Genomic DNA, 25401 nt, shown 5'->3' with positions numbered 1-25401 from the left:
GAGATATAAAAAAGAAGAAAAAACTGAATTACAGAAGAACATTATTTTCCACGGTAAAATATCAATATTACCTCCTTAATATTATGGAGAAAATCATACATTTCTCATATCAGTTTCCACTTTGACACTTCAAAGTCTCTTACAGTTCAGATGGGAGAAAATAACTTTACAGAACCTTTGTATCTCATTTATATTTTTTTCTGTGACTTGTTTTAGATGTCCAGGAAATGGAGGATGTGACTAAGACATGCTTGGAAAGTCCACATGAAAGTCTGCGTGAAGTAGCACTCACAAATTGTAACACCATTGAGGAAAGAGTAAGATTAGTAACAAGTTTTCATTGGAGCTCCAAGCATCAACCAGAGCTAATTAAGAATAATGAAAACTCCTTACAGATGAGGACCAAGGATTTCGTTGAGTATCAGAATGTGCTTCTCTCTAGTAAGCCACATGAGATGCATGTTGCATATAGGCCTGTGGATGAAGAATCTGCCAGATCTTCAAAGCATTATAGTCAAAAGTATTATATGCCAATTAAGCTGCAGTATTTTCAGTATGGTGGAGAAGGCAAGGTATTAAACCCAGAGACTAAATTCTTGAGACCTAATTGGATTTGTATGGCAGAGTCCTCCAGTAGCCATGAAAAATGTAGAGAACAGTATGATAAATCTGCTGTTCTTGCCCAAGAAATAGTTCAGGGAGGGACAAACACTTCTGTGTAGAGAGCTATTACATTCGCCATTACAAGATGGCGCTGGCATCCGCCTTTGTGGTTGCGCCACTGAGTTGTTTGTCTGAAAGTTTCCAGGAAAAGATGTGATTGTTCATGAGCTTTATGCATGATTGGAAGTATGTGTAATGCCATATTGCTACTTGTTTAGAATGTGCTATAGAGGTGTACTTATATTATTGGCTATAGAATTGTAAGAAAGCAAATGTGATTGGATGATGGGCCTATAAAAGCCCAGGGTTTTGAGGAAGTCGGGGTCGACCCGGCATAGCTGTAAGCTTGCTGAATAAACTGCTGCTCGAGAAGAAGTCTCACTTGTTGCGTCTTCCTTGCCGGCCGAGGGGACAGCGACAACTGGTGGCCCGTACGGGGCCGCCCGTATGCCAAGACCTTCACTTCCAACAGACTTCAGAACTCGAGGTGGTGCACCGGTAAGTTTCCCAGGTAAGGGGAACCAATTAAAGTCCTAGATAAGAGAGACCTATTAAGGTCTTGGGAGATTAGGACCAATTAAAGTCCCGGGTAAAAGAGGGACCAATTACTTTTGCTCTTTTCTGTAGATAAAGAAAGAGTGGGGAAAAGCTCCGGTTTTGAATTATGGGAGCCTCAGAATCATCTCAGCTGCTAAAAAGCGCAAAGGAACTGAAAGTGAAACAAAGTATCTTGAGACTTTTCCTCCTTAAGGTGGAGGAGGTAGCTCCCTGGTTCTCTGTGTCAGGTAATCTATCATTGCCTGCATGGGACAAGCTAGGGAAGAATTTAGACCATGTTGCAAATCAAGGAAGTCTAGGGCCCGGAGTAAAACCCATTTGGAAACTAGTTAGGAGCTGTTTGACTGATGAGCGTTGCTCCGGCGCACTAGTGGAAGGAAAAATAGCATTGGAGGAATTTAAGGAGGAAAGGTCAGAATCAAGGAGTGAAAATTCAGGGGAGGATCGAAAGGTTCCTTCTATTTATCCCCCCTTGCCGCCTGAAAATATGCAGGAGGAGTCTAATTTAGAGGAGCCTGTGCTAGGCGCAGTATCTCGAGTTCGTATTACATCAGACTGGAAGAGGTCGCGCAAGAAAGCAGACCTTAATGCAGGACAGGAAGTTCCTTTTTTCGAGGTGCTGCCCCCCCCTACGTTTTGTATGGGTGGTATTGCCTCAGGGAATGGCCAATAGCCCCACCTTATGTCAACTGTATGTACACGCAGCTTTAATCCCCCTGCGAAAGGAATTTCCATCAGTGAAATGCTTATACTTTATGGATAATATCTTGTTGGCTTCCAAAGACCAGGAAATGTTGAATGAGCCTTCTAGTTTATTAGTAAAGTGCCTTGAAAATAAAGGATTATTTATAGCCCCTGAAAAGGTTCAGAAAAATAGAATATCACAGTATTTAGGAAGCATTATAACATCTCAGAAAATAAGGCCATTGAAATGGCAGTTGCGAAAAGATAACCTTAAGACATTAAACGACTTCCAGAAATTGTTGGGAGATATTAATTGGATTAGAACCTCCCTCCCTATGAGCAACAGTGAATTAAAGCCCTTATTCGATATATTACAAGGTGATTCTGCCTTAGACTCACCAAGAATGTTAAGCCCTGCAGCCAGAAGAGTTTTAGAAGTTTTGGAAAAAGATTAAATTCAGCATTTTTACAAAGAATAGAACCAAGACTAGAAATTTCTTTAATTATTTTGGCTTCTTTTAAACAGCCTTCAGGAGTCTTGTGGCAGACTGGACCTTTAGCGTGGGTTCACCCTAAATTGTCACCTGCAAAATCAATTGAATACTATCCCACAGCCCTTGCAAATTTGTCCATTTTGGGTATTAAATTTAGTATACAACACTTTGGTTGTCAACCTAATCTTCTTATAGTTCCTTATACTTCTGATCAAATTCAGGTTTTAAGTGCCACCATCGATGAATGGGCTATTTTAAATTGTATGTTTACAGGAAAAATAGATAATCATTATCCTAAGAGTCCTTTTTTACAGTTTTTTAAAGAACATCCTGTGGTTTTTCCGGTAGTTACAGCAAAACAACCTATTATTGGAGCAGTTAATATTTTTACCGATGGCTCTAAGAATGGATTAGGGGCCTATTTAATTGAAGGACAGCAACCAGTTTTATGTCACTTTCAACCTGGATCGGCACAGAAGGTGGAGTTACAAGCTGTTATTGCTGTATTTCAGAATTGTCCCTTTCCTTTTAATATTATTTCTGATTCCCGTTATGTAGTAAATGCCTTGAAAAGTTTAGAACTTGCTGGGGTTATCAGCAAAAGTAGTAGTGTTTATAAATTATTTGCACAATTGCAGGACAATTTAAGTTTAAGTTAACCCGGCAAGCGGCCAGACAAATTGTGTTAAATTGTCCAAAATGTGTTACCCACCTACCGGTTGCGTCATTGGGTGTTAATCCTCGTGGCCTCCTTCCTTTAAAAATTTGGCAAATGGATGTTACCCATGTTATGGAGTTTGGAAAGTTGAAATTTTTACATGTCTCAATTGATACATGTTCAGGAATTATTCATGCCACTCCTTTAAGTGGAGAGACAACTCATCATGTAATTACTCACTGCTTGGAAGCTTGGGCTTCCTGGGGCATGCCTTATTTAATAAAGACTGATAATGGCCCCGCTTACACTAGTAAGCAATTTCTTACCTTTTGCCAGACTATGGGAGTACAATTATTACATGGATTGCCTTGTAATCCTCAAGGACAAGGTATTGTGGAACGTGCTCATCGCACCTTGAAATTCTATTTACAAAAACAAAAAGAGGGAATTGGATATAAGAAAACACCTAAAGATAGAATTTCCCTTGTTCTTTTTACTTTAAATTTTTTAAATTTGGATATTCAAGGCCATTCTGCCACTGATAGACATGTTTCACCAGCTATAGGACTGCATAAAGGACTTGTGAAATGGAAGGATGTATTAACTGGCCAATGGAATGGGCCAGACCCCGTGCTCTCTTGGGCACGAGGAGCTGTTTGTGTGTCTCCACAGAAATCACAAGATCCTATTTGGGTGCCGGAACGTTTGGTGAGGAAAGTGCAGAAGGATGAGCGTCATGAAAATCCTGTCGATGATGCTGCTACTGATGATGCTGTTGTGGCCATTAATGGAAACTCGAGTATTGTGGGCAATAATGAAGACGTTTCCTCTACCAATGCCAGTGACTAGTACTTCAAACGTATACCCATATATATTCACCACTAACAGTTCCTTGATTGTTCCCTTTCTGAATGTTATTTAAGTCAATGTTGGAATGTTAGTGAATTTAATTCTGCTGTGGTTATGTGCATGCCTACCTTTATTCCAATTCCAGTAGAAGCTTCTGAAAAGAATTTAATAGTGAAATTGAGAAGAAGACCAAAGCGTAATTTTGGAGTGACTGCATTAATTGTTTTAGTGTCTTCATTAATTGCAACTGCTGTTGCATCTGCTGCCGCTATGGTTACCTCCATTCAGACTGCGACTGCCATAAATATACTTTGTCTGAAGTGGTTTCACAAGCTATGGATACTCAAGTACAAGTAAATCAGCATTTAGCCCGAGGACTTATAATTTTAAATCAAAGAGTGGACTTGTTGCAAGAACAAATGGATTATATGTTTCAATTTGCTCAATTAATGTGTGTAGGAACCACATCTGGTTTATGTATTACTTCTTTGGATTATTATAATCTTTCCTATGCTGCAAATTTATCCCGGGAATTGGGTCGTATGCTTCAAGGATCTTGGACTCAAGAGTTTGAAAATCTTACTAATCAATTACGGCATGAAATTATGATTGTTAATTCCACCCGTGTAAACATTGCTACTGTGGGAGAATTGGTAGATTGGATTTCTCAATCCCTTGGTTGGGTTAAAGAATGGGCTGGGAGCGTGTCCTTAATTGTTATATTATGTGTTTGATTAGGATTGTTGTGTTGGTTTGTTTTGGTTTTGCGCAGACAAATTATCAGACAAAGGAAGCGCGATCACATGGTCATTATACAAGCTCTTATGGCTCTCCAGCAACATGAATCTCCCCAAGAATGGCTGGGTATGCTGGGTCAGTAGTCAACGACGGGTAAGAGTAGAGATTGGTCTTGGTATCAACCTAAGACAGACTCCGATGCTCGAGTATCGGATGTTGAAGACGGGTAAGAACCAAGAGGCATCTCTCCAACCTAAGACAGGCATGATCCCTTACCCTTTGAATGAGAAAATTGGGAAGGCGTTTGGAGACCTGATCAATCTCTGGATTCCTACTCAAATTCTCTTCACTTTCAGCCAAAAGAAAAAAGGGGGAGATGTAGAGAGCTATTACATTCGCCATTACAAGATGGCGCTGGCATCCGCCTTTGTGGTTGCGCCACTGAGTTGTTTGTCTGAAAGTTTCCAGGAAAAGATGTGATTGTTCATGAGCTTTATGCATGATTGGAAGTATGTGTAATGCCATATTGCTACTTGTTTAGAATGTGCTATAGAGGTGTACTTATATTATTGGCTATAGAATTGTAAGAAAGCAAATGTGATTGGATGATGGGCCTATAAAAGCCCAGGGTTTTGAGGAAGTCGGGGTCGACCCGGCATAGCTGTAAGCTTGCTGAATAAACTGCTGCTCGAGAAGAAGTCTCACTTGTTGCGTCTTCCTTGCCGGCCGAGGGGACAGCGACACTTCTGAATGTACTATATGTGGAAAAACATACAACTTAAAACCTGCAGTCACTACACATCAGAAGAAGTACACCGGACAGAATTCTTGTACATGTACTAAGTGTGAGCAATCAGTTAGTAAGGAAGGACACTTTACAAGACCTCAGAGCACATATCCTGAGAACTTCGTCAAGTATGGCAAAAGTGCAAAGTCTGTCTCTCAGAAGTCAGACCCGACTTTTCAACCTCAGATGCCCACAGAAGAGAAAGTCTGTGAATATGAGGAATGTAGGATATATTCCAGTCAGAAGGTTCCTCTCAATAGACATCAGAGAATACAAAAAGGAGAGAAACCTCATGAGTGTGACAAATGTGGGAAGTCTTTCAGGCATAAGTCACACTTTAATGTTCATCAGAGAACACACACAGGAGAAAGACCTTATGAATGTAACATATGTGGAAAGTCTTTCAGGCACAAGTCAAGCTGTAATGTTCATCAGAGAAAACACACAGGAGAGAAACTTCATGAATGTAACATTTGTGGAAAGTTTTTCACTAAGAAATCAAAACTTACTGTCCATCAGAGAACACACACAGGAGAGAAACCTTGTGAATGTAGCAAATGTGGAAAATCTTTTAACTTTAAGTCATCCCTTTCTGTTCATCAAAGAACACACACAGGAGAGAAACCTTATGAATGTAACAAATGTGGAAAGTCTTTCAGTCAAAAGTCAAACTTCAATGTTCATCAGAGAACACACACAGGAGAAAGACCTTATGAATGTAACATATGTGGAAAGTCTTTCAGGAACAAGTCAAGCTGTAATGTTCATCAGAGAAGACACACAGGAGAGAAACTTCATGAATGAAACATTTGTGGAAAGTTTTTCACTAAGAAATCAAAACTTACTGTCCATCAGAGAACACACACAGGAGAGAAACCTTATGAATGTAGCAAATGTGGAAAATCTTTTACCTTTAAGTCATCCCTTTCTGTTCATCAGAGAACACACACAGGAGAGAAACCTTATGAATGTAACAAATGTGGAAAATCTTTCACGGGTATGTCAAGCTGTAATGTTCATCAGAGAAGACATACAGGAGAGAAACTATAATGAATGGAAAAAATTTGGAGTCTTTCACACAGAATGCACACTTTACTGTCCATTAGAGAACATGCAAGAGAGAAACCTTATGAATGTGATGAATGTGGTAAGTCTTTCACTCAGACACCTTAGTGTCCATCAAAGAACACACACCAGAGAGAGGCCTTATACATGTAACAATTATGGAAAAATCACCCGGAAAGCATACTTTTTTGCCCATCAGAGAACACACACAGGAGAGAAATTGTATAAATGTGACAACTGTAGAAAATCCTTGAAAGAAGTGTATAAAAAAACACGAAGGACAGAAACCTTAATATTGCAACTGTGTAAAATCTATCTGGAACCTATAACTCAGTGTTCATCTGAGAAGTGATTAACATAGAAAAAAATAACAACGAATGTTCAAAGACTTTTAATCAGATTTCAGTCCTCAGTGCATTGGAAAACATACACAGAGGAGGAACTCTGAGTATGATATATGGGGAAAAATAACTTAACCAGAAGTCATTCTTCAACAGGTATCAGAGATCTCAACACATGATAGAATCTCTGTAAATGTAAACATTAGGGGGAGTCTTCCCACCAGAAGTGTATCTTCAGCAACCATTAGAACATCTGCATAAGAAAGAATCCAGTTTATGAAAACCTTTGTCAGAAACCTCAGTAAATGATTGGGAGACATGCTTCACAGCACAAATAAACTAGATATGTTGGGCAACCATTTTTTGCCCTTGGTCATTCACTGATCCAACCTTTCTTGTCCTCCTATTGCCTTGGGTGGGGATGATGTACCTAGAATTATTCAAAGGATTTGGACACGAGTTATGTGCCTTAATTTCTTCTAGGCTTGACAAGTAATTAAAACTGAAGTTGTTGACTTGTGTCTTTTGTACTGAGGAATGGTTTCTTAATGTAATTTGATAAACTCTTCTGAGAAATAAAGAGATGTAGCCCTTGGACACTGGTGTCACATCATCTCCAGTGTGGTTTGGAAAGTGATTAGAAAAGACTCATGATGGGTCGGGAGTTTGGCCTAGTGGTAAAGTGCTTGCCTCTGTTACTCTGTTTGCTCCGTTCCTTCTCACATGAAGTTTGCCATTATACCATATTTGAAATACCTAAAGCTACACCATCCCTAGTATCTGGTTGAGTCTCCTCTAATCTTCACTTTGCATCTGTACAGTGTTTGAAAGTGTTCCATCCTACTGCTGTTCCCCAACAGCCCTTAGATAAAATCATGGCCTATTCTATGAATTGGTAGAGATTGTTCCACTAAGCTTTTTTCACAGACCCTCTATTCACTGACACACCACCTCTTTGAAGTTCCAATTTTCTTTTCTTTTTGTTGGTTGTGGGGCTTAAACACAGGCCCTGAGCTTTTTTTGCTCAAGCTAGCCCTCTACCACTTTGAGCCACTCAATACCACTTCTGGTTTTCTAGTGGTTAACTTGGGACAGGTATCGCATAGGCTGTCCTGCCTGGGTTGGCTTCACACCCTGATCCTTAAAGCTAAGCCTCCTGAGTAACTCGACAGGTGAAAGTCACCAGTGCCCAGCACAAAGGTCCTAATCTCAGAATGGCCTGATGTGATGGCTTGTTCTTGCCATAGTCAGTATGGACACCAATATGGTCTGATTTTATTTGGAAACTTTCCTGGGCATATGTGAGACAGTAGAAGATGTCAGTGATTCTGCTTGTAATTCAAAAGTCTATCATTGAGTCAATTTTATTTTAACATGCAGTTAATATTCTAACTCTGAAATCACATGTCAAAGAGAGGGCTCTTCTTTTCGTATTAAAGCACCACACAAGCATCATAAATGTGACCTGAGTTTAGTCTTGAGTTGCAGGATAGTCCCTCAGGAATAGCCTGTGCCATTTGACTTTGTGTGGGATATACACAAGTTTTTTTCCTGTGGAAATGCCAAAGGTTTGATTGAATGCTGTCATATTTGTGAGCTGAGCATGCCAATGCCATGTGAAGAAGGAAGGAGGGATTTGCTGCCTGCCTTTTAACTTCCTTGAGAAGAGTAAAAAGTGCACAGAATATCATAAGGGTTTTCCTATTTTCCTTTTTTTACCCCTGTCTGATGACATGTATGAGTGTATATTACTTCTCTCCATCCATTAAGGAAAGGGGAGTGTGTTTGTTTTCTCCATCTATTTAATAATGGAAAGACAGTAAATTTTTCTTTTCTTTGCCAGTCCTGGTCTTAAGCTCAGGGCCTGAGCACTGTCCTTGGACTTTTCTCAAGGCTAGCACTCTACCACCTGAGCCACAGCACCACTTCCAGCTTTTTTCTATGTATGTGGTACCGAGGAATCACACCCGGGTCTTTGTGCTTGCTAGGCAAGCACTCTACCACTAGGCCAAACTCCCGGCCCCAAGACAGTAAAATTTTTAAACAGAAATTTTATTCTGAAGTGAAAGGAAAGCCATGAAAGGATACTCTCTGTCCACCTTTAGATGGTCCCAAAGAGGAGTCTAATGGTGTCTTCTCACAGAGTGGTTTTGTAGTATGGGGCTCTTCCCATATCTCCTTCCATGGGCTTTGCTCATTGCTTGATGGTTTTGAATGCATTCCTTTGGCACTTGTTATTGGTTGAATAGTTTCCCAGGGCATTGTGGGAAGAGTTTTTGAGTGGAAGCATAGCATTACGAGAAGAAGCAACATTTGGGGAGGAAAGTGAGGCAATATATTAACAAGAAGTGCCATGATGACAAGTTAACTTCTGTGTGTTATGTCCACTGCTATTTAATCCCTGTCTTCCTAAAAGTTGTCCTTTCTCTCTCATCTCCTTTCCTCTTTACCTTTCACTTGATGGATGTTATTCAACATCTGTAGAAAAGACTAAATGTCTGGTCTTAGAGTGTCTTTCTAGATATGCTTCTATTGAGAAGATATAGCTCATAAGGATGTAGGTCAAAGGATGTGCATCAAACCAGAAAGATGCTGGTCAAGGTGGCTCATGCCTGTAATCCTAGCTACTCAGGAGACTGAAATCTGAGGATCAAGGTTCAAAGCAAGCCTGGGGAACTACAAAGCCCGTGAGACTCATTTCCAGTTAATCACCAGAAAAGCAAAAATGTCACTATGGCCCAGAGTTCATGGCACTATGGTTCCATGACTGACCAAATAAATAATTAAAGATAAAAGCTAGGAACCAGTGGCTCATGCCTGTAATCCTAGCTACTCAGGAAGCTGAGATCTGAGGATCATGGTTCAAAGCCAGTCTGGGCACTAAAGTCCATGAGACTCTTCAATTAACCACCAGAAAACTGGAAGTGGTGCTGTGGTTCAAGGAGCAGAGCGGTAGACTTGGGCTGAAGAGCTAAGGGACAAATCCTGGCCCACAGTTCAAGTTCCATGATTGACCAAAACAAACATCCTGTGATAACAACCCAATATTTTACAATTGTCTTGTAATTCAGACATAGATTGTTACCTGTATATTTTCTCTCTTTTTTTCCTTTTATTTTATTTTATTTTTTGTCCAGACTGGGACCTGAAGTTTGGGCCTGGGCACTCTCCCTAAGCTTCTTTTGCTCAAGGCTAGCACTCTACTACCTGAGCCACAGTGCTACTTCTTTTTCTTTGTGTGGTACTGAGGAATTGAAGCCAGGGGTTCATGCATGCTAGGCAAGCAATGTAATACTGAGCCCCCTTCCCATCCCTGTTCTCTATTCTATGAGTTCCTAAATACTTTATTCTTTTGGGGGCTATTGCAAATGGCATCATTTTCTTGATTTCTCCTTACGTTTGCATATTGTTGGCGTACATAAAGGCTACTGATTTTTGCAGCTAGATTTTGTATCCTGCCACTTTGCTAAAGTGGTTTATTAGTTCTAGGAATTTGGGAGTGTTTATTGGGTTGTTCAGGTATAGGATTATGTCATCCGTGAATAAGGATATTTTCATTTCTTCTTTCCCTATGTAGATCCTATTGATGTCCTCATGCCTTATTGCTCTGGCTAAGGTTTGAAGAGAAGTGGAGAGAGTGGGCATCCCTGTCTAGTTCCTAACTTTAAGGTTAATGTTCCTAATCTTTCTCCTTTTAGAATGATGCTGACTGTAGGTTTGTCATATATGGCTTTAATTATTTCAAGGAATGTACCTCCTATTCCTATTTTTCCTAGTGTTTTAAACATGAATGGATGTTGTATTTTGTCGAATGTCTTCTCAGGATGCAGAGAAATTATATGATTCTTAACCTTAGTTCTACTTACATGATGTATAACAATACATCGTATGTTAAAGCAGCCTTGCATCTGTGGGATGAAACCTACTTGATCATAGTATATAATTTTTAAATTTTGTTTTTGCTTTCTGTTGGCTAGTATTTAATTGAGAAGCTTTGTGTCTGTGGTCATTAGAGAGGTAGGTCTGTAGTTCTCTATTTTTTCAGTGGGTCTTTCTCTTGCTTGGGGATGAGTGTAATTAGCTTCATAAAATCAGTTTAGTATGGCTCCTTCTGCTTCTATTTCTTTTTTTTTATTAAATTTTTTATTGTAATTAGTAAAAGGGTTACATGATATTTGCCAGATAGAAGGTGCATTAATTCACATACATTGATACCCTTTCACATGTCTTGGTACCCATTTCCCTCCCCCCCCACACCCCCCCTTCTGCTTCTATTTCTAAAAAGAGTTTCAAGAGTATAGGTGTTAATTTGTCATTAAAAGTCTTGTAGAATTCTGCAGTGAACCATCTGGATCTGGGCTCTTTTGGGTTGACATTTCACTGATTCCTTCTGCTATCTCATTGTATGAAACTATTTTGTTCAGTTGGCTTATCTCTTCTTGGTTGAATTGGGTAGATTATATTTATTTAAGAAGTCATCCATTTGTGCTAAATTTTCCTGTTTCTTTGGCTATAGGTCCTAGTACTACTTATAATGGATTGAATTTCTTGAATATCAGTGGTGATTGTTCCCATAGGATCATGCCCAGGCTGAGTTTGAACCATAATCCTCAAATTTCAGCCTCCTGAGTAGATAGGATGGCAGGCCTGTGCCACCAGCTCCTGACGCTGACAGCTTGACCTCTACCTTCCTCATTCATAGGTTCATCTGTAAAGCAGCCATTAGCTAGAGGTTCTTCTACTTCAGCTTGGAAAACATATTGGGATCATTTTCAAAGAATTGAAATATCTGACAATGGATCCATCCATCAATCAATCATTGACTCCTAGACTAGCTAAGAAAATAGGCCAATTGCTTGGCTTAAGAATAGTTTTTTGTTCTATTTTTTGCCAGTCCTGGGGACTGGCATGAGCACTGTCCTTGCTTGGGCTTCTCAAGGCTAGCACTCTGTCACTTGAGCCACAGCACCACTCCAGCTTTTTTGTTCTATGTATGTGGTACCGAGTAATTGAATCTGGGTCTTCCTGCATGCTAGGCAAGCACTCTACCACTAGGCTAAATTGCTAGCCCCAAGAATAGCTGTTTCTTTTGTTTGTTTGTTTTTGTGGGTTGTGTGGATTGAACTCTTGGACTGGGTATTGTCACTGAGCTTTTCACTTCAAGGCTACTGCCCTACGCCTTGAGCCATGTGCCACTTCCTTCTGGTTTCCTGATGATTAAGAGATGAGTGTCACAGACTTCAGCTGGCTGCCTGCTGATGTTGCTGTGGTGGCTCATGCCTGTAATCCTAGCTATTCAGGTGGCTGAGATGTGAGGATCAAGGCTCAAAGCCAGCTGGACACAAAAGGACTTGAGACTCTTGTCTCCAATTAACCTCTAGAAAACAGGAAATGGGGCTTGGCTCAAGGGTAGGGTAGTAACCTTGAACTGAAGAGCTCACAGAGAAAGTGCCAAGGCCAAGCTCAAGCCCCATGACCCAGAAAAAAAAAAAACTCACAGACTTCAATGCCCAGGCTGGGACATTGCTCCTGAGTAGCTGGGGGTGGTGGGTGTATTTCATATAATGAATGATTGATAGTTGTGGCAAGAACATTTATTAGTGGTTTTTATGTCTGAAAAACACAAGTACAATGGAATTAGTTACAAGTGGCATTTCAAGTCAGTAATGAAAACTGTATTCTTAATGTATTGTCTTAGTTTTTTACTTTGAAATTTCAAGAAGAAGGAAAAAAAGAGGTGCAGATAGTTTTGGGGTCCTGTAGTATTTTCATCATGTTAGTAATAACTTGTGGATCTCTGATCAATTTCTGAAATATAACAGCTCTATTATTGTTGTACTTGTGGTTGTTTTTTGTGAGGTTCCTGTTCTGGGGCTGAGTTGGGGTCCTTAGGATCACAACCACCCTCTCCACCACTACATGATCTCTAGCTTTGGTTTCATAACAAATCGGCCACGTGCTGAAAGCAGAAAAACTAGATCCCAAAAGATTGGTGCAGAGGTAGTGTGGAGCTAGGAGATGCCTAGGAGTTGGGGGTGAAACGCTTGGGATTTGGGCAGGGTAGATGTCTGGGAGCTGGAGGAGCAGAGGGGATGCCTGAGGGTTAGAGGTCCTGTGACCCAGCAGTGACAGCTCCTGTCCCTGAAGGCATCATCCTGGGCACCGCCTGGCACCTAAACACCTGCTGTGTGGAGTCCTAAGTGAACATGAGTACACTGTGCATTCCAGCAGGTGAGGCCCCACCCCCTGGAAGTCCCCATTCCTCTGCCCCAGGGTGCCCACATCCCCAGTCTCCTGGACACAACACTGACTTCAGCAGTCCACAAACCTTCCAGAGCTACCTGGAGTGGAGGTAAAAAGACTGGGGCCTGGGGTGTCCACCCCTCTCCCTCTGCCCCCAGGCCCTAGCTGGACTCTTCATTTCCCATCATCTAGGCTTCTTGTGCTGGAGGTCCATGGGGGGGCTGAGATCTGGGGTTTGAGGATGAGCTTGGAGCAGAGTTGGAGAGGAACCTGACAGAGGGGGCTGTTGGGGTAGTCTCTTGGGGGGCTCAGTCTGGGGATCAACCACAGGCCATGGTACTCAAATGTTCTTGGGGTATATGATGCACCTCCCATACTCCACTGAGTGCTGGGCCCAGGTGCACCCCACAATAATCCCCACTCAGCATCACCAGGGAGCAGATTAGGCTGGGAACCCAGGCCTAGCTGTGCATGCATGGCTGGAGATGGAAAGATCGGATCCAGCTGGTCCATGGTGGCTCATGTCTGCAATCCTAGCTACACGGGAGGCTGATATCTGAGGATCATATTCCAAAGCCAGCTCCAATAAACTACTCAGAAAAAGCAGGAAGTGGTGCAGTGGCTAGCCTTGAACTCAAGGACAGGCCTAAGCCCTGAGAACCATCACCAGTCCTCAGGCTTCAGTTTCCCTACTACAAATACAAGTATGAGTCGCCATGGCCAGGCAATCCTTTATCATGCATTATCTCATTTAATACCTATGACTGATCAAATAGGAGAGCTCAGTCTGAATGTAGCAGTTCTGGTTCAGTTTCAGTTGGCACTCAGATCCGTTTTTCTTCTGGAAGTAATCTTGTCTCTGGGAGGAGGACAAAGACTTAGAAGTTCCTCCAATGGAGTGCATCTTATATTGTAACAGTGGTAAAAAGACCTCTGAGATTAAAGCTGGGTTCTTAGTTCAATGCCACTAATGTGGGAAGACTGGGCTGGTGTGCAGCTTTGGTCAAATGGGGACTCTTGAATGACACAAGCCCATTCACCCCCATCTAAAAAACAAAGAAAATCCACGTCTCAAATGCAATTTCTTTCACCTCTTCTAGGTCGCTAGAAGAAGAGATGGAAAAGGGCAAGAAACTCCAAGTAGTTTCCTTCCTGTTATGCCCTTGATTGCTTAACTTTGCAAAAGCAGTAAATATGAAATACAGTAGTTGTGTAGCCAGGAGTTTGGCCTAGTGGTAGAGTGCTTGTCTAGCATGGACAAAGACCCAGGTTTGATTCCTTGGTACCACATACTTAGAAGAACCTGGAAGTGGTGCTGAAGCTCAAGTGGCAGAGTTCTAGACTTGAGAAAAATCCAAGGACAATGTTCAGGCCCTAAGCTTAAGGCCAGGACTGACAAAAAAAAAAGAAAGAAATATAGGAGTTGCAATGTACCTAAACTGGGAATGTCTTCAGGTTACCTTCCCATGGTTGAGCAGTGCATTTGCTAAAGTCCTCAGGTCTCAGCTCCACTTGGGCTGCTTGTCCTAGGGAAGAGGGGTCCATTTTTGCAAACTCCTCTGCCTAGAAGAAGCAGCAGTTTTCTGATTCTCAGTGAAGGGAAGGAGGTGCTGCTAGAGATAAGGATGCTGGAGAGCAGTGTAAACTTGGAGCTCACACCTTACAGAAGGAGGCTGAAACAAACTTGTTCGGAAAACCAGGGAATGGGAGAGGAAGGAAGGTTAATAATTTAGTTAGTATTTTAGATCAGTTGGCCAGAGAAGGGCTTGCTGAGGCAAACTTTTGATCTAGTTGCTTAGATGACAGAGAGAAACACAAATATGCATTTTTGTGTATTTGTGTGTGTGCAGGCACACTCACTCTTCCACCAGTGCTGGGGCTTGAACTGAGGGTATCATTTCAGTGCTTGACTTCTTCCTGAAAGGCAGATTCTCTACTACTTGAGCCAAATATTCACTTTGAGTTTTTTTTGCTAATTTTTGGGAGATAGGAGCCTGTCAGCTTTGTCTGCCTAGGCTGGTTTTGAACAGAGATCTTCAGATATCAACCTCCTGATTACAGGCAGGAGCCATCAAGCATCAAGGTCCACTGAAAGGTTTAGAAGAGGAAGCAGCTTTATTGCTCAAGTTATCAAGCACCACCCTTGGGATGAAGATTCAGGGACAGCACCCAGTTCAAGTTCAAGCCCTATGACTTACAAAAAAAAAGTTTTGAAGAAGTTTCTAGAGAAGAAGTTGCCAAATTTGCAAAGGCACTGCCTTATTTGTCAACTTGCTAGATATTTATTTTTTTAGAAAAATGGCAAGATTAGTATAGCTAGGAGAGAAGTCAATCACATCATATGGGCCTCATCTGCTGTAAGTTCATGTGAAGGAAAGACACCAGTTAGTCCTAATAGTTCCCCCTGGTCTATTATGAAAGGATGCCTCTGGATACTCTGTTACAGCAGTGTGCTCAATATAAAAGGCATATAATGTTGTTTATGACATTATTCACAGTAGTAGAAAGGTAGAGACAACCCAAATGTGTATAGATGAATGGACAAACTAAATGTAATCTATCCATTTAATGGAATATTATTCAATCTTAAAGAGGAATGACATTCTGACCCATGCTACACCAGGAATGAACCTTTAAAAATATTTTAAGTAGCTGAGCCTCATCCCTGTATGCCTAGGTAAGGAGGCTGAGATCTGAGGATGGAGGTTCAAAGCCAGGCAGGGAACTAATAGTGTGAGACTCAGCCAGGCATGGTGGTTTACTCCTGTCATCCTAGCTACTCAGGAGGCAGAGATCTCAGGATCAAGATTTAAAGCCAGTCTGGCACAAAAGGACTTGAGACTCTTATCTCCAATTAACCACTAGAAAAGGGAAGTAGGATTTGGCTACAAGGTAGGGCGGTAGCCTGGAACTGAAGAGCTCAGGGACAGGGCCCAGGCAGAGTCCAAGCTCCAGAGCTGATAAAAAAGAAAAAAAGAAGTGAGGTGGGAATCACTAGTAGCACATCAGCCTTGGGCAAAAAGGGTCAACTTCAAATGGAGAAAGAAGAAGGTGGCTGGTGCTGGTGAGAAAGACCAGGCTCGGTGCTGGGAGTGTGGCTCAGTGCTAGTGCTTGCTCAGATCTCATACCCTCATCAAAGCAGGTCTTGGTCCACTCAGCCCCAGCAAAAGCAAGTAGGGAGTCCCAGTCCCCTTGGTCTGGGCATCAGCAGGGACCCACAACTGCCAAGCCACAGGCGGTTGACTGTCAGCAGCAGCAGAGGAGGATAGGATTGGATCTCAGAGACCACAGGAATGGCACCAAAGGGAGCCCTGCACACCAGCTCCCAGCATGCACCAGTCAACACCCAGCAAACCAACATTGGAGCTTTCTCTCCGCCCTGTAGGCAGGGAGGAGCGGGATGTACCATTGAGGCCCAGGAGGGGGAGGTCTGAGGTCAGACCCACCAGTTCGCTCCCGGATGATGGGCAGGCTTCACAGGAAGGCAGTGGTGGAAAGATGCAGACTTTGGCTCACAAGATGGAAGAGATAATCGTGGGCTTGGTGGCTCCCTGAGCCCAGCACTGGAATTGGTGGGGTGACCCCCCCCCCGCAGCCATGACTTAGTGGTGGCGTCCAGCTTCCGGCCATCAAGCAGCAGAGGGGCGGGGAAAGTTTGCACGTGGCCTGGCCACCAGCACCACTGCTGGTGCTCTGGGAGCTGGTGCTTTCACCAGGCCTGCACCGACCCTGGGGCAGAGCTACAGGACCACAGCAGGGACGGACGTGGGGCCTGGAGCAGGTAATAAGGACATGTGTAAGTGTGAAGAATGGTTACCCGCTCAAGTGTTTTATATCTGCTTATTTTTAATTTTTTGTAATTAACAGGATTACAGTATATTCACCATGGAGAAGGTGCATTTCTTGCTTTCTTTGTTTTTTTTTTTTTTTTTTGCCAGTCCTGGGCTTGAGCTCAGCACCTGAGCACTGTCCTTGGATATTTCTCAAGGCTAGAGCTCTACCAGTTGAGCCTCTATGTATGTGGTACCGAGAAATCAAACCCAGGTCTTTGTGAATGCTAGGCAAAGCACTGTATCACTAGGCCAAACTCCCAGCTCCAGAAGGTATATTTCTTAACAATCATTGCTACCTCTTCTCATGTTTTTTCTCCATTTCCCTTCAACACCCCCCCCAACCATATTTAAAAAGAAAACAAAACTGTTTAAGGGCCGGGAGTTTGGCCTGGTAGTAAGAGTACTTGCGTAGCATGCTGGAAGACCAATGTTCGATTCCTCATTACCACCTACGTAGAAAAGGCTGGAGGTGGTGCTGTGGCTCAAGTGGTAGAGTGCTAGCCTTGAGAAAAGTCCAAGGTCAGTGTTCAAGCCCTGAGTTCAAGCCCTGGTACTGATTAAAAAAATATCTGGCTAAAAGTTGCAACTCTGGTGAATTACTTTGGGACCTCTGTGGTACTGTCTTAACAATGGGGCAGCAGTCTGAAAAAGCCAGTGTACTTGGGAAAAGCAATCAGGAAAACATTGGGAGATTTCACTGAAGTTGGGCCTTAAGTTTCATTAACCAGTGTGCAGACATTTGCAGTCGGTTATTGGGTCAAGAGGCGGGGATTCCACATCCCTCCAGGTGGGGATTCCACGTCCCACCAGAGTCCAACACACAGAGACAGTCTCATATAAAAAGGTGAATTTATTGGGGAAGTAAATGGTAAACTGATGGGCCAGGGACACAGTGCAGACTCAGGACCTGACACTGTGCCCCGGAGCAGCTCTCATGCTGGGTTTTGAAGGGCAAAACCCATGCGGTCGAACCTGGCCACCCACAGGTGGCCAATGGGATATTTACATACACGGGGGAACCCTTGCCAGCTCCAGCCACACGCAGGTAGCCAATAGGGTTACAGCCCAGTGTTTGAATTTACCTATCACCTTAGTTGCAGTTGGTGCGCAAATTGGGAAGGTCTCCACACAAAGCAGGCCTACCCCCACCCAAGCAGATATCCCTCCTCAAGGGGGGGTGGGGAGAAGGTCAAGGTTACCCCTCCCTAGAAGGGCAAAGGTGGCTGAGCTGTACCATTGTCGACCTTCCACAATGGGGCAGGGGACTCTTAGGCATTCCGGATGGTGCTAGTCCCCGCTCCCCTTAACACAGGTGACCCAGCAGGGGGTGTGATGGTTCACTGGACAGACAGACCCTGGGAGATGCTGTGGCTGTCCATCCCATCTGGAAAAAGTGGACAGGACACTCCTCCTTGACTCCATCTAGAGGAAGGCTGCTTTGGACCTGCTGAACTAAGACTTTGGTTGTGGGGCATTCTTTCTGTGGTAAATGTAAAAGAAAGAGGAAAGTTAGTAAAGAGAACCTTTGGGAAAGACTTGAGGAAACAGAAAAATGGTTTCCTTTGGATAAGAAAGGATCTGAATGCTAAGGATTGTCTTAAAATGTTGGTTCTGAAGGGGAAAAATGGAGGAAGACAAATCCCAGAAAGTTTTGAATATGTAGGAAATGGTATGAGTATGTCTTCAGAATGGATGTTACTAGTAAAAGTTGGTATGTAATTGAGCTAGCTATCATAGGAACAGGGTCAGGATTGGTGCTCTGGTGTGGAACTGTTCTTTATGCCCACCTGAGGGGGGTTATGCTTTCATGCATGTTTCCCAATTGTGAGGGCCTAATTTGGTGCACACCTGGGAGGGAGTTGTATGCTCCTCCTAACCAAAGAATGCTGTTTACCCAGGTGATGACATTTGCCACCCCCCCCAAGCTATGTGCTTTCTCTAGTAACAGCTCCAGGAGTCATTGGAAGGAGATCATAGCTATTGGTTTAAGTTCTCCCCATTGGAGGAGACTTCCCCCTAAAATTCAGGGAGCTGAACTAGCTGATAGTGCTAACCATAATCTAATCCAGTCCTTACAGACATTACAAACCCCAGTTTCTCCATGACCCCACACCCTAGATCCTGTTTTCAGAGGAATGTCCCCTGACATACTGCTGAGTAATATGTAACTGCCATAGTAAAAGTCCTTTGTTTCAGAAGAATTGATGTTATCGGGAGGGGGCGTGGGGAGGGAAACCGGGACAAAACCATGAGAAGGGGTATCAATGTGTGAGAAGTAATGAATGCATCTACTATCTGGCGAATATAGCTGTAACCTGTAACATTAACATTACAAGAAAAAAAATAATTGATGTTATCATGTTACTGGAACGTTTGTTTTGTGTATGGGTGTTGTGTGTGTGGCGGGTGGGAGGTCGCAGGGCTTGAACCCTGGCCTGGGCATTGTTCCTTAGCTCTTCACTTCAAGGCTGTCACCCTATTCCTGGGCCTCAATGGCCGCCCTTACCCAGATTGCCAGCCCTACATCCTGTTTTCTAGTGATTAATTGGAGATAGTAGTCTCAGGGACTTTATTGCCTGGGCTGGCTTTGATCCTCACATCTCAGCCTCCTGAGTAGTTAGGATTAAAGGCTTAAGTCACTGTACCCACTAGGCATGTTAGGCTCTGATTAACTCACATTAAGGGTTGAACCTTGGGTCTTTGAAATGCTAAGAGCAATTTCTCTTTCTTGGGCCTCTCACAGCTTCACAGCAGTCAGGGAATGGCATTCCAATTCTCTTTATCAGACCTCATAGCACCCCATTTACAGGTTTCCACAGAGAAGCATTGGATCTCAGATATGCGGAGGGAAACAAAAGATTTATTCCATAATTTAATGGATAAGATCTGGGAAGATAAGTCTGAGGTCCCCTAGATATGTAGGCTAGAACTACTGAGTGGAATTTCTCAGATCATAGAAGAGCCATGCAAACTGAAAAGAAAACTACAACTGGTTTGAGGCAAGCAATCAAGGTTCACAGCAACACAGACCTACCCCAAACTTCACTCCTCTATCCACATTCATCCAGATACCCCTAACTACCATGTCATTGAAGAACAATAGAGGTGATGTACTATGCTCTAAGAAACCCCTATGAGGAAACTTTATACTAGTTGGCTGAAGTAATTATTAAATGAATGCAAGTAGAACACAGCAGATGCTCAGACACAAATCCCATGCTTTGAGTTCAGACCACAGGACCAACAACAAAGGAAAAGCTATAAACCCATAAACTCCTTAATAGTGCATAAGCTGAGATTTGGAAGTCTCAGAGAAATTTATTGTTTGATTTTGAGAGCTCTAAATTGACAGAAGGAGTGTGCTGTTAGACGTACTCTGATACACAGTTTTGTCTTCTCTAAGCCAAGCTCTGAGGTCAGTACCCAGCCTGTCTTTTATGGACGCTGGGAGCTGTAATCAGAAGGGATCTCAGTCTGCAGAGCCAATGTCAGGTAAGAACCCCAAGCTGCTGACTCAGGACCAGAGTCTACCATCCACATGTTCCTCCAGTCTGGGATTGATGATTGGTTTGAGGTTCCTGAGCTTTGTGACCATTAGCCCTCATGACTCCAGGTGCTAGAACCTGGCTCCTGAGGTTCCAAGAGCATGTTGGATGATTCTCCAGACCAGGAAAGTTGTTTATACTCTGTTTATACTCTGTCTGTTTATACTCTGACCCAGAGAGTCTGCTGTTCACTCAGGTGACTTTCTTCACTTGGCCAAAGTGTAAGATGAGCAGAGTAATAATCCTAATGAAATTGTGAAGTGTGTACCTACCTTGAGTCTTGTCATATTGCAACTGTATTTTTAGGTTTTGTGTTCTTTCTCCTAGAGGTTTTTCTGCTCTGCTTCTAGTTTGTTAGCCTTAACAGTCCTGGCTTGGGTTCACACATGTTGGTACATGACCTTGTGTCCTGAGAATGTTCTACATGGGATATTGGAGTAGTATGTGCTTGTCCTCTACCTTTTTTTTTTTTTGCCAATCCTGGACCTTAAGCTCAGGGCCTAAGCACTGTCCTTGGACTTTCTCAAGGCTAGAACCCTATCACTTGAGCCAAAGCACCACTTGTGGCTTTTTTTCTATGTATGTGCTACCTCAGAATCAAACCAGGCCTTCATACATGCTAGGCAAGCACTCTACCACTAGGCCAAACTCTTAGCCCCTTGTCCTGTAATTTTATGAATGAAACTTAGGAATGTTGGAAGGAGGGCCCTCCTGAAAGGACAGACCTTGTCACCTGTGACAAGCCCTACAGAGCAGAGGTAGGAAAACACAGACAGGGAAGATGACTTTAGCTTTCTTTGCCTTAAACAATAATTGGTTCTACTTATCGGAATGCAAGATTCATGTGATAGTCTTTCCTCCAACACTGTCAATCACTTGGTGCTGTTGGAATGTTTAGACCAATTGTTAAGAGGGCAATTGTGCTGGACTGAATAAGCCAGAGCCTAGTTTTCAGAGGGGACATGATGCCTTGGTTTCGGATGGAAGGATAATTGTCAAAATTAAAAGTATGTTTATGTACTAATCCTTAATATTAATGTGATGAATGTGTTCAGCCTTTCCCCACTATCCTTTCTAGTTTGCAATCTCTCTTTGGCATTATGAGAAAAATTACACAAGAAAACTTGAGGTAATATGTTTTGCCCAAGGTTATATGTATGAGTTGTAGCTGTTACATATGCTGAAGTATTAGCTAGTGTAATCCTATTGTCACAATCTGCTCAAAAAAGTATTATGTCACTTAGGAAGTTCTTTTTGGGAATTGAAGTCAATTAATAGTCAGGACCTTTCAAAAAATTTTTGTTGATACCTGTTGATCCTATTTTTAACCTCTGCATTTTCTCTGTTTTTTTCCACTTGAGAATGTTACTAATATGGATACTGTTCTCTTTATTTATGTTCTTAGCAAATTACAATTTCTCCACAAGGATAATGAGCCTGTTTTACATGAAGTAAAACGAGACTGTTGCGGTGTCTCATGCATGTAATCCTAGGTACTCAGGAAGCTGAGACCTAAAGATCTCTGTTCAAACCCAGCCCAGTTCTCAAAGCCAGCCCAGACAGGTACTAAAGAATGTGAGAGTCTTCTCTCCAATTAATCCCTAGAGAACTGGAAGTAGGGCTGTAGTTCAAGGGGTAGGGCTATAGCCTTTATTTGAAGAGCTCAGAGACAATGCCCAGTCCCAAGGGTAGGGTGGTAGCTTTGAGCTGAAGAGTTCAGGGATGGAGCCCAAGCCCAGAATTCAAGCCCCATGACCCCTGTCCTCCCCCCAAAAGAGAGACTGCCTAAACATGTATTTCTGAAAAATTGATAAAACACATTGCATCATATCTCCACTTTTAACTGCTTTGGGTAGTTTATTGGAGATCAGAGTCTCTCAGACTCTTCCCTACCGCAGGCCTTTAGTTTCTTATCCTCAGAACTCAGACTTCTGAGTAGCAAGGATTACAGCCATGAGCAAGCAACCACTACCTAATTACAATGACTTATTTTAAATACCCACTAATACAATAGTGTAGTCTAAAATAGAAACTAAATTTCTAGGACGATAATCATTCATTAATGTGTAGGGAGAATCCAGATCCCAAAACAGAAAGAAAATATCCCACCTTGAAGTCTCTAACACTTCTGACCTCAAGTATTGTGAATATGAACATTTAGTCTATAATAAATTCATTTTCAGTTTTTTTTCAGTCCTGGGCTTGAACTCAGAGCCTAAGCCTAGTCCTTGAGCTTTCCCAAGTCTAGAGCTCTACCACTTGAGCCAAAGCACCACTTCTGGCTTTTTCTGTGTATGTGGTACCGAGACATCGAACCAAATCTTTGTGCATGCTAGGCAAGCACTCTACCACTAGGCAAAACTCCCGACCCATCATTTTAAGTTTGAAGTAGAAAACCATTCTTGTGATGTACAAATCCCAATACTAATATGCAAATGGTGTTTTTAAATGATTCATATTGTCTTTCCTAGCCACACAGTCTCCAGAGTACATTTTCATTTTTTATATATGTCAATGTAAAGTTTATGTTTATTGTATATTAAGAATTTACACTCTGTGTGATTGTGTAAAGGAAAAACTGAACCTTGGGTAATAGCATTTCCTGTGTAATAAACTACCCATCAGATATCAGCAAAAGCATATATGTGTTTTATTTATTGTATTATGCTTTAAGTATATACATTTTGGGGTGTCCTTGGGTTAGTCATTTGTGTTAATATGGTTTAAATAACATATGAGACTGTAATCTTCTGCTTCTTTTTGGCTGAGCATGGTTGGTTGGGATTGAGTCAGTCCTGTGAGCATTATTTTATGATGAGTCTTTATTAGGCCCTGTATCTCCAGCAGCATGGCCAAGGTTCTTCATGTGACTGTTGATGGAAGTGAGCATCAGGAATGTCTAGGCCTGTGTTTGCGCTATCTTTACTGATGTCTCTTTGGCCAAAGCTTGTTAAGTAGCAAATTGTGAGTCATGGCACGAGGGTGGTCTGCATATTTGGATTCTGGTAAATGTGCCGTTTGACCACCTTTGCATCAACGTTATAACACAAGACATATGAACTGTATACATTTTTCCTGAAGAACTTTGGGTGCAAAATAGCTTACCATGCATGCTTTTCGTGGATTTTGAATATGTAAATGAATGATGTAGAGCACAAATGTCCAATGGAGTCCTAGGATCCTGTATATTACTAGAAAATTAGCTCAGGACTGGGAGTTTAGCCTACTGGTAGAGCGCTTGCTTAATATGCATGAAAAGTCTGGTACAATTTCTCGGTACCATATACATAGGGAAAAAAGCTGGAAGTTGTGCTGCTGCTCAAGTGATAGATCTCTAGCCTTGTGAAAAGCCAAGGACATTGCTCAGGCTCTGAGCAGACTGACAAAAATGAGAGAGAGAGAGAGAGAGAGAGAGAGAGAGAGAGAGAGAGAGAGAGAGAGAGAGAGAGAGAGAGAGAGAGGGGGAGAGAGAGAAGAAAAATATCTAGTTTTAGTAAAGATGTCATTTTCTTTTTTCTTTTTTTTTTTTGGATCATGGGCCTTGAACTCTGGGCCTGGGTGCTGTCCCTGAGCTCTTCTACTCAAGGCTACCATCCTACCCCTCCAGCCACCACCCCACTTCCCATTTTCTAGTGAATTAGTGGAGATAAGAATCTCATGTTCTTTAGTGCCCAGCTGGCTTCAAACCTCCATCCTCAGATCTCAGCCTCCTGAGTAGCTAGGATTACAGGATGGAGCCATGGTGCCCAGCCCATGTATAATGTTTTGAGCAGGAAAATCTGGGGCAAAAATCATACAGGCTCTTCTTTGACTACTTCATTTGCCTTCTCTCCCAGCTATACTTCCAGAATCTTGTGGTCATTGTCAACAGGAAGAAAGAATGAATGCTTCTCTGGTGAGTTGTTTCTTCTTTATTTATTTTTGCCATCCTGGGGCTTGAAGTGAGGGACTGGGCACTGTCCTTGAACTTCCTGAAGGTTAGCACTCTACCACTTGAGTCAGAACACCACTTCTGGCTTTTTCTGTGTATTTGGTAGGCAGACACTCTTCCTCCCGGCCTCTTTTCCTCATTTTCTTTTCTCTCGTTTCATTTCTTCTCCACACCTTTCTTGTCCCTCTTCTTCATTCTTTTCCCTGCCCCTTTGTTCCCCTTGTCTCTCTTTCATTTGTTTGTCTGAGAAGAGGACTTGCTTTGTTTCCACACTTGTCTATCTTAGAAACGTGATACACTGACCTCTGTCTCCATCATGACTTTCTTGTACTACTACCGGAGATTAAACTCACAAGCATCACAGTCAGCTCCTTCTTTCACTGCTGGTACTTATTATTTGAGCCATGACTCCAACCTGTTTATTATCTGATCAGTTTGAGTTATACCCAGGTTGGCTTCCAGGCCTCAGTCTCTTTAGTAGCTAGCGTAGGATACCAATCCTGAACCAGAAATACTTGTAATGTTTTATTTTTCTGTGTTTCTTACCTGAATATTTAACAGTACACAAAGGTCCATGAAACTCCTATCTCCACTGAGCCAGAATTAACCACTGGCTCTGTGGCACTGTGATTCAAATGATAGAGTGCTAGCCTTGAGCTGAAGAGCTCAGGGCCAGTAACCAGGCCCAGAGTTCAAACTCCACAACTTACAAAATTAGAGAAACATAATCTGTCCCTTTACTTCTGTACAACAAAATGTAACTATGTTTCATTCCATTTTAAAATAAATTTCTTGCTAGGCACAGTGGCTCTTGCCAGTAATCCTAGATACTCTGGAGCCTGAGTTTTGAGAATCACATTTCAAAGCCATCCCAGGCACTAACAAATGTGAGACTCTTTTTTTTTTGCTTAAGCTCGGGGCCTGAGCACTGTCCTTGGGCTTTCTCAAGGGTAGAACTCTACCACTTGAGCCTCAGCACCGCTTCTGGCTTTTTCTAAGTATATGGTAACA

The 25401-nt window shown here is 42.4% G+C and overlaps 2 protein-coding genes and 1 pseudogene across 2 annotated transcripts in view; all 3 read left to right on the top strand.

Moving 5' to 3' along the window:
• The window catches only part of LOC150044707 (ral guanine nucleotide dissociation stimulator-like), a 358565-nt gene that overhangs the window by 95375 nt on the left and 237789 nt on the right, over positions 1-25401 (top strand). The window lies entirely within an intron of this gene.
• The window catches only part of LOC150044717 (uncharacterized), a 98532-nt gene that overhangs the window by 69827 nt on the left and 3304 nt on the right, over positions 1-25401 (top strand). The gene's annotated exons all lie outside the window — the stretch shown is intronic.
• LOC150044718 (uncharacterized) lies at positions 228-7421 on the top strand (annotated as a pseudogene).

This window comes from Megascapheus bottae, chromosome 29, assembly GCF_031878675.1.
Source record: "Megascapheus bottae isolate mThoBot1 chromosome 29, mThoBot2.hap1, whole genome shotgun sequence".
Taxonomy (NCBI): Eukaryota; Metazoa; Chordata; class Mammalia; order Rodentia; family Geomyidae; genus Megascapheus; species Megascapheus bottae.
This window is presented reverse-complemented; position numbering and strand designations above follow the sequence as displayed.